Here is a 9,510-nt window from a genome sequence, read left to right as displayed (position 1 = left end):
TATCCGCATGCGCAGGCCGGTTGAAGTGTTTTGATTGTTTGCAAATGGTAATGACCACGCTGTGCTTGTCGAATCAATTCCACGAGAGCCGTCCAAAGGTCTAATGTTTTGGCAAATTTGAAGATAAAACAGCTAAACTAAACAAAAAAAAACATGTGCACCAAATATATTTTTTTTGACGGCGTTATGAACCATTTGATATATTTATGATCTGCTTCGTACATTAATTTTACTTTCTTCCTTCAGATGCCACCTTAAGAGATTGTGCTGATCAGCCAGTCAGTGTGCTTTAGAATTCTGCATCTTGTAGAATTCCAAATAAAGAAAGGTTTCAATCAGCAAGTTCAAGCAAACTATTTCGGATGCACTTGTTTTGTCCTGCACTCAATCGTTCTTCATACTCGTTTTTTGAAAAATCTTTTCAACAGGTGACCCAATTTTTTGGACATTCATACAAGGATTAAAAACGGTCAAATTGAACTCTTCTGTAAATAAATATGAAATAAAATTGTTAAAATTATAGACAGAGGCGGATCTTCCTATAAGCGGACTGAGCGTCGGACTGAGAAATCTTGAAGATGTTTGTATATACTACTGTTTGAACGTTTTAACAAAGGATTTTATAACGAAAACTTTTAGAGCAAATAAATAATTGATTTATTATCCTCATTGTTATAAATTGGGCCTCCCACTTTCATAAGGTAAAATAAAATAATTAATGTTTTCTTCGGAATTTTATTTTAACATGATACTCTAACTACGGCATATGTTTCGAACATATGAAAAAAAAACATATGTTTTGAGTTTTAAAAACTCATCATCGTAACTCATCTATATCTGTTCTCTGTTTAATACGAGTTGCAATTGCTTTGTACTGATTTTTTACTTTTAATTTATTTAATACTTTTGCTGATACTGTATTTACGCCAGTTTTCTATCTTCCCTAAATATTTTACTTTGAAAAATGTATGTGCTGTTTTAGATATATTTTCTATAACGGTGTTCAACAACGTCTAATAGATTAATATTGATTTTCATAAACCAATTACATGGCAAGAAATCTCATTTGTCCAATTAAGTTCCGAAGGCAAGGACTGGCCGATACGCAGATAACGCATGTTGTGACGTAAGAACCAACATTTAGAGACCGGGAATGTGAGTTTCAGAGCCCGAGAACAATTACATGTGGTTTTGGTAGGTGTCGTGCTATCATCCACAATATTGTAATGATTTATGACCTTTTATGTAATTCGGCTATATTCTAACTCTAAAGTCTGCTGGTGGTCTGTTTGTAAAGTGTTGTAAGTGCTTTAGAAAACGATAACGCAAGGTTATGACGTAGTAATCAGCGTTTAGGGACCAATAATGGGAGATAAGATGCACGGAAGTAGGAAAATGTATTGCAACGAGACTTTCTGTGCATCAAAATGCGGTAATTAACTATCTTTTACGTGATACGACTATCACTGCGCCTGTACACACTGTACCAAACAATAAATGCAGTCTTCTCTAATGAGTATTCGAAGGCAAAAACTGAGATGTTTTGTCCAGCATTATAATTCAAATGATCCTTTTACGGTAATTTCTAAAAAGCTCAATAAAAACCAGTTGATTGTCTTGCTTATTTTAATGTCTTGGCGACAAGGTGATTCATGTCATGACTATGATGTTAAAATATGACTTAGTAGCAAATTATGTGGCATGCACCATAACAAAATATTGATTATTTTCATTTAAAATTGCCAATTGACATGACTCAAACTCTTGAACGTTAACTTCCACCCACTCATTTTGTTGCGAACAACTGACACGTGGGCTTTCGTTAGCACGTGTCATGTTGTGCTGTGGTGCTGCTCAATGCGACGTCGCATATTTGGCCGTGCCTTCGGTCACAAGATACTGTCATCATTCCATTGTTCGGGGCAAAGATAACAGGCCCATGACCAATGGGACATTCCAATCATCGGATGATTTCGACTCTGTCGATGCTGCGTTGTACGAATGTGATGGCGCGACCAAAACAAACAATCTAACTATCGATCACATGAAGATGCAGTTCACAGCTGCATGATCGGTATTGGGTGTTTTTTTTTCGGTGCAAAATCAAATGAAGTGCTAAAATGAAGGTCACCCTAGCGCATGAAGACGGTCAAAAACTTTGGCTGCCCTTTTGGCTCGATCAAGTTCAAATAGTATATAAACTGTCATCGTTGAAAAACGAGGTTTATTTTGTTTTGTTTAACTTTTTTTTGTTGCTGTTGCAATGTTACAGATAAGGATGGCTTAACAGTCAACTAGCAAAAGAACATCGGCTTCTAATCTTTCTTAACCTTTGACTTGACTGGCGGAGAATGATCCGTCCATCAATCCGGCACGATAGGAAGAGTTATTCAATATTCACTCGGTTAGTTTGAACCTTCACGGCACCGACACACACACACACACCCCCAGTGATATTTAGAACGAAATAATGGTTCCTTATCGTGCACTGGTTATGGAATCCACCGTAGACGACGTCCCCTTGGTAAAGCTGTCTTTATTATCGAATGGTATCATTTGGGTTTTAGATGGTTTTTTTTTCTGTTTGTTATTGAAAGACACCGCCATAAATTCAATTCTCGCACGGAACAGGTTATTAACAACGGCAAAGATAGGGCTCGATGAGCGTCGCTGTTGATATGATTAGAATTATCTGTATCCGCTGCAATGGTGTTGGTGCATGCGTAGTGGTAATGATTTATTATCTGGTGCGGTTATTATCATAAACGCAGGAGAAGCTACGAAAACATCGAGAACCCAGGGAATGGAGTCGTTATATTGCAGTGCGATGGGAAATCGATGGTGTATGTTGCCTGTTGAGCATTTTGGTGCGCATTACATTTTTTTTTGTATGACGCAATTCGAAGGCAGAGAAGATGATAAGGGTGATCGAAGATAGACGATCGGTATCAAAGCATCGAGGAATATTAACTAACTGGTTGTAGTTGGGGTGGATCTTTAGGTTACAGTGCAAGGGTTACTCCCTTCTCGTTTTGTTGAGTTGTTAGATTATTTATTTAAAGCATTTGTTAATGTTATGTTATCTATTTTAACATTAGTGCTGTTAGATATCTCCAAGCTGTTCCTTGACATGTTCTCTCATTTGTGCAATTTAAATACAGCAAATAGCATCATTGAATCAACAGTTAATTTATTAATTTTTAGTCTTATAACTTCTCCAAAAATGTTAAATAAACAAACTAGTGTGCTATTAATATTTTCTAATCAACGATGAGTACTAATACTGATGCATCTATAGCAGTGCAAAGGGCGTTTTGAAGATTAGAAAACACTCTCCTCCAGAGTTCAACTTTTCCTTCTGCCGGCTTATCACTTGCCTTGCCTAACGCGCGTCATATTAAAAAAACCTCCGTTTTCTAATACAACAACGTGTTTAAAAAAAAACTATACCCGTAGTAAGCATCCGGGACGATTCGGTAGTCCAGGACGTGGCCACCATTTGACCTCCGAAGCGTGTAAAAATAACCACCATCGCAGTGGTAGAATTCCAACTGCCAGGGATGGGAGCATAAAGAGTTTCATGCCCATTCGCACGGTGTTGGAACTCATTATCAGCGGCCGCTGCAACTGATTGGCTGTTGTTGCACGTTGTTGAACGATGGCTTTCGGTGCTTAAACGATGGTAGACCTTTTTATCAGCGAGCGCCATCAACCCATCAGCGCCAGTGTACTAACACTGTGACGACAGACATTTGGTGAGTCGAAACATGTTGGCCGATCGGGAAGCTACAAGTTGTATAGCTGGGTTGGTTCATACGCAGGTGTGTTCTGTAAAACTGGTTGATTGACAACTTAGTGGATGAGCTTCAAAGGTCTATTAGTGTTGTGTTCACTTTTACCAACATCTTAAGTGCTCTGCGTAAGCACTACGCGCGTTCGTAAAGTAGGCAATCAGCATCTCAGGATGCAAAGACGAATACTGCACGAAACGTCATAGGTGGAGTGATTCGACAGCCGCTTTGATGCAGCTTTGGTGGCGTGCTGGTGTCGGTATCAGTGACCCAAGGGTGTGTCGGGTGTGTAAGGGACCGGTTGGGTTGTGTGATTAGATTACCCGATCCAAGAGGGCATTTCGGTGATCGGGATCAGAGGCTGGTTCGTGTGCCTTCGTGGCGAGATCGAACCGTGACCGGTGCTCAGTTCTGCAACAGCTTGCGCGAGAACCGCAGGTGCACGTTGGGTGACGTCGAGTTGCTTGGTGGCGCATAGCGTTTGGGTTTTGTCCGTCCCTGGTACCGGAGTGGATCGTCACATCACAAGTAACCAGCCGAAAGGTGCGCAGCGGACGACGGTGAAATTCACGACTGTGGAGTTGCTTTACCTGCTGGTAGACACTAGACACAGTGAGTCTTTTGTTTTTAGTAGTTAGTCATTAATTTGAACAGTGAAGTTACGTTGTCGTTCTATTTTTGATAACAGAGTGAGTTGATAGAGCAATCAATTATAAGTCTAATAATCTTTCTAATTTAATATCAATTTTGTAGTTTCAAAAATATTTGTATGAAAATTTAAAGAACTACCAATTGCTTAAGCTCGGTGATGTAACCGTAATTGTGAACCTATTTTTGAATTTGATATGCACAGCTGCATTGTATAAGCTCCCAGCTCTTAGATACTCCCTTATCAGGTTCGATAGCGTGTGCGCTATTTGTGGCGTAAGATGCAAGAAGATGAATGTACTATCACACTGGCTGTTACGTAAAACAGTTGTAACATCTCTCGCTCTCCCGTTCGGACACGGATCACCAGTCAAAAGTGCAAAGATCCGGCGATCTTTGATAGTGGCAGAACATTTCGTGTTTCGTGTGCACCTTTTTGTTGCTATACGATGATAACTAATTCAGGTCTTCTATTGACGTAAGGTTAAGCTTTCCGTCAAAAAAAAAAACGTAGTGCATCATGTGTTAATGCATCCATCGTAGCACGTTGCTTCGGTCGCTAGTAAAGAAAAAAGTTCGATTTAGTTAGTTTAGCAGTTAATTATCGTTAACAAGGGGTATTAAACTGTCATTGATTGTGTTATCTGGATGGTCGTTGACATTGAACGGTGTCGAGCCAGCATTTTTTTTTTTTGGTTTTGATTTTTGGATACGATTGGTCACATTCGATCGATGCTTTTGGAATCACTTGCCTGCACACGCAGGATATCAATGTTTTGATTAGTGGCACGCATTTCGCAGCTGACAAACAGGGTCGTAACAGTCGTACGAGCTTATCGATAGGTACAATGCGAGCCCAGCGTTAACAGGCGAGGTTATGAAAGTGCCGTGATCGGTGACGGATTTCCCAATTGTTGATGAAACAGCTGGCATCGCGCTTGGTTTGCCCATTTCGTATTGGCAAGTCATCGCAGGGTGAATTTTTTGTTGCGATGTGGATAATTGTTCGTACGATGATTTTATCGTGCAATTTGAAACCGATATTATTTACACTGCTAACATTATTTTTTTCACATAAAATTAAAGCCATCTCAGACGCTTTCGTGCGGCAGAAGGGTTCGAGTTTTTTCTTCCTGATTAAACAGTAAATTGCATTCCGGAATCGTCCGTTGCTGCTTCATTTCTTTTTTTTTTTAATGGCACAATACTGCATTAACCAGCGGCCCTACACGCGCTGGATGGATTAATATTATCTTTGCGGAAGCGTTTGCACAAAGGTACGCTCCAGGCCATGCGGTGGCCGGTGATAAAAAATGGAATTAAACACAGCACAAATGATGAATGATTGCATATCGAAATGTATTGCCCGCGTGGGGGCAAAGTAAGTGATTCGATTGGTGATGTGTCATAAATGGTTTGATTTCACTTGCCAAATGAATTTAACCATCTTTGCGTGGTTAACAGATTTGTGGGAGAGAAAAACAAAATGCTGCAAAGCCGGCAACGCATACGTTCGCAGGCTGCGGCGAAGAAGCATATTTACGGTGTGATTGAATTTCAATTAGTTCCGTACAAAAATAGCTACACGAGTACCCGCGCTGTGGGCTACCCTGTGCTACCCCTTCTCCACCCGGCCTTTATCGTTGCGCTTATCGTTAGGGCAAGTACGGGATGAGATTGCTTAAATTGCACTGTCCAGTGTTTGGGGTGTAATAGATACGGGCCCGGTTGCCAGCTGCAGTCAGCTGACGGCGACGTAACGTAAAACACTTCCCTGTCCCACTGTGACGGTTGCATATCAATCGATTAACGCGCGAATTAATACAATTCAATTGCCGATTTGGGCGTGCAGCTATCGGGCTGATTGCGTTATCGTGAAACGCAAAGAAAAAAAAAATGTCACAGAAAGGAAGCGCGCGCCGAATAATAGCGTTATGAATGGGAGATTTGTTTTTCGTTGTTGCTAATGGTAGAGGAAAATTCGTGCAACTTGCTGAGGTTGCATTACGCGAGCATAATCGCAAGGGAATAATAGTAGAGGAAGTGAGCTTAAAAATGGTTTGGTGAGCAGCTTTTGTGAGTTTATTTCATTTGTTGTGTTAAATATGAGATATAACATATTAGATGTATAGGAAATAAGATTTCTCAACTTATCCAACTACTTATCAGGTGGGCTTATACTTGTCATTAATGGTCAATTGAAGTTATGATTTCGTATCAGAACGGTTTAGTTATATCTTACTCCAGGTCAAATGAGATACAGTCTGCTTTGAGTAAGTAAGTTTGTAAAATAACAATTCTTTCTACCATTCAATCCCAATCAACCCCATTTCATAAGGGACCCTCGGTTGATTCCACGCTTAGGGCCAGATCATGTAATTGACTAGTGATTGATCGAGATCACCCAAAACTGACCAATAGTAGAGCTGTTTCAGGAAGTGATTAACCAACATGCAGAGGTGTCTGTAGTAACTCACCAGAGATACCAGCAGATTGGTTGGCAAGCTTTGATGGAATAAGCATCAAAATTTCCTGAACAAGAAAAGTGGATATTGAGAGATGATCGTGATAATAGAGCGACTTGTATGAGATAGTCTTCCTGCCTATAAAAGTCTAGATGCCTATAAAATAGTAATAAATTTCCAAACTCGCTGACATGAAACGCTCTAATATGAGCCAATCGAGAAAGGCAAAACATTATAATACTCTTGAAGTATGATCACATATAATTATTTAAGCACTAATTTCTACTAAACCTTAAAAAAAAATTTATAAACATGGAGTTCCTTTATGCACTTTTTCCATGACAAAATATCATCATTTAATTTTTACTAAAACTTATAACAGTTTTTGAAACATGGAGTGCCTTTATGCACTTTTTTCATGACAAAATGTCATCATTTAAGGACCAATTTCTATTAAAACTTAAAAAAAAGTATTTTAAACATGAAGTTCCTTTATGCTCTTTATGTTCCTTTTTTAGATTAGTGGAATGCTTCAGTGGAACTATTTTATTCCTTTCCCTACATGTCATGTCGTAAACATGGCTAAAAAACTTATGAAACCTATCACCCATCAGGATCCGTTATGTTTACAATCAACGAAATTGCATAGAGTCTTTATGGTGTACCTGCAGCTCTATTTGATTGATTTGTCCAACACCAACGTCCCCTTCCCCATTCCCGGACAGCTTGTTTTGATGAGGTTGAACGATTCGTTGAGAGATTACTTCTGGCAGCATCGTAAAAATAGACTAATGCATCGATCCTGGACAGAAGGCTGCATGCATGCATGTTTCACACGAAAACAAAATTCCTAATAGCCCCAAGGCCACGTATAGATAAAGAGGTTTTACTATTTTCTCGTGTACCACACCGTCCATACAGCGGGCAAAAAAAAAAGTGACCTGATGGAGTGCAGTAAAGAAATTACTGCTTCCTCATTTTGTGTGCAGCCGGAACTGATAGCATCCGGCATTACTTGCACACCCCCCCCCCCACATGGCCCATCGAGTGTTCGTTTGTCGATGTTGTTGATGCTGTTTGCTGGGTGGAGCATTGGCGAATACCTTCCTTACGTTGGCCCATGCCTCCGATTCGCTCACGAAATGCTTATCCATACGAATTGCAGCCATTTCAGGGTTATGTTATAACCCACGGACATGTTGCAAGGAGGCAAGAAGTTTTTCGGGTTATTCCGCATCCTTGCTTCCCTGTTTTGCAGGATGGCGATAAGAAGCAAGGGACTGGAACGGTTGGTTGTGCTGAAAGTTTCCGTGAAAGTCCCATCCGGGAACCGGCTGTGATGTAGCAGTGGTGCTGCAGAATCTGTCGGTGCTCATAAATAGGGATTTTACGGTTTTACAATCGTGCCAGCGCGGATCTCCTTAGCGCATCTCCGATGGCGTATCGCCGTGCCGGGGTTTTTGCTGGTCGCTGTTGTGGCGCAATCCAGTTCAGGCTGTCCAAGTGCAAATATTGGCCGACTGCTGGCGTTTGCTGCACCAGCGTGCTGCATATGCTGCATTTTATCCTATTTTATCATCAAACGCGAAATGCCGTCCACGATTGTATCGGGGAAGTGTTTGCTGTTGCTGGGGCGCGGAAAGGTGGGCTGGGATGCAGGGATTTTTCGACAAAGTGTTCGAGTGCATCTGCAGGAGTGCCCGGTTGTGGCTTGGCGCCTTCCCGCATCGTTGATTGCTTAAGGGTCGCTTCGCTGTCGGTTGTACCGTGGTTGTGCCGGGACCCGTCCGTGGAAGCTTACCGAAAGGAACCCACGACAAACTGTGTAACAAGAACTATTAGTCTTGGTTATGTCCTGTTTCGAATCGACGATGCATCATCGTCGTCCTTTCGAGCTTAGTCCGCTTCCAGGGGTGTTGTGAAGGATCCCATCACCAGTCAACTGGCAATTTCGGGCGCGTGGGTTCACTACGGTTCCCCGTTCTCCTGAGGGTGTCCTTAACTTGTGCTCAAAAATATTGTGCAATAACCAAGAATTGTGTGTGAGTTTTAGCCCGCGGTTTGAAGGGTTCACGGTTCGGGATGGTTTTCTTTTGGTCCCTTTTTTTCCTTTTGCTGTTGCATTTTCAGCTCAGCAAAACGCTGAATTGTGGCAACACTTGCGTTTGATCGTACAATGTATTACCAGTATGTCCTCGGCATGCGATGCGTTGCGTGGCGTTGCACAATTCAACAGTGTTCGCTTCCTGTCGGGCAGATTATCTGATGTGCATCATGCATGTAATACCCATGACGTTGATGGTGATTACCCGTTATCAATCAAATTCCTGTCCGACGAGGTGCAGCTTTGAGGGCTGGCAAACGGGAATTTTTGGGAGATCGTTTTTTAACTGCGTCATATGACAATGTTGGTGGTACATGTGCCCCCATCAGCAATATCTATTGGGTTGTAAGGGTATAAAAGATGATTCTTCGGTAATTGCCTCCAATTATATTCAATTTTTTTGGGTCCCTTGGTCTCATGCAGTTTTTTGGTTGTTGCAGCCACGCACTGTCTTGGACTGCACGGTTATCTCAAAAACAATAAATCCAGTGTTAAGCCATTA

Source organism: Anopheles marshallii, chromosome 3, assembly GCF_943734725.1.
Source record: "Anopheles marshallii chromosome 3, idAnoMarsDA_429_01, whole genome shotgun sequence".
NCBI lineage: Eukaryota > Metazoa > Arthropoda > Insecta > Diptera > Culicidae > Anopheles > Anopheles marshallii.
The sequence above is the reverse complement of the archived record's forward strand: the minus strand, read 5'-3'. Positions refer to the sequence as shown.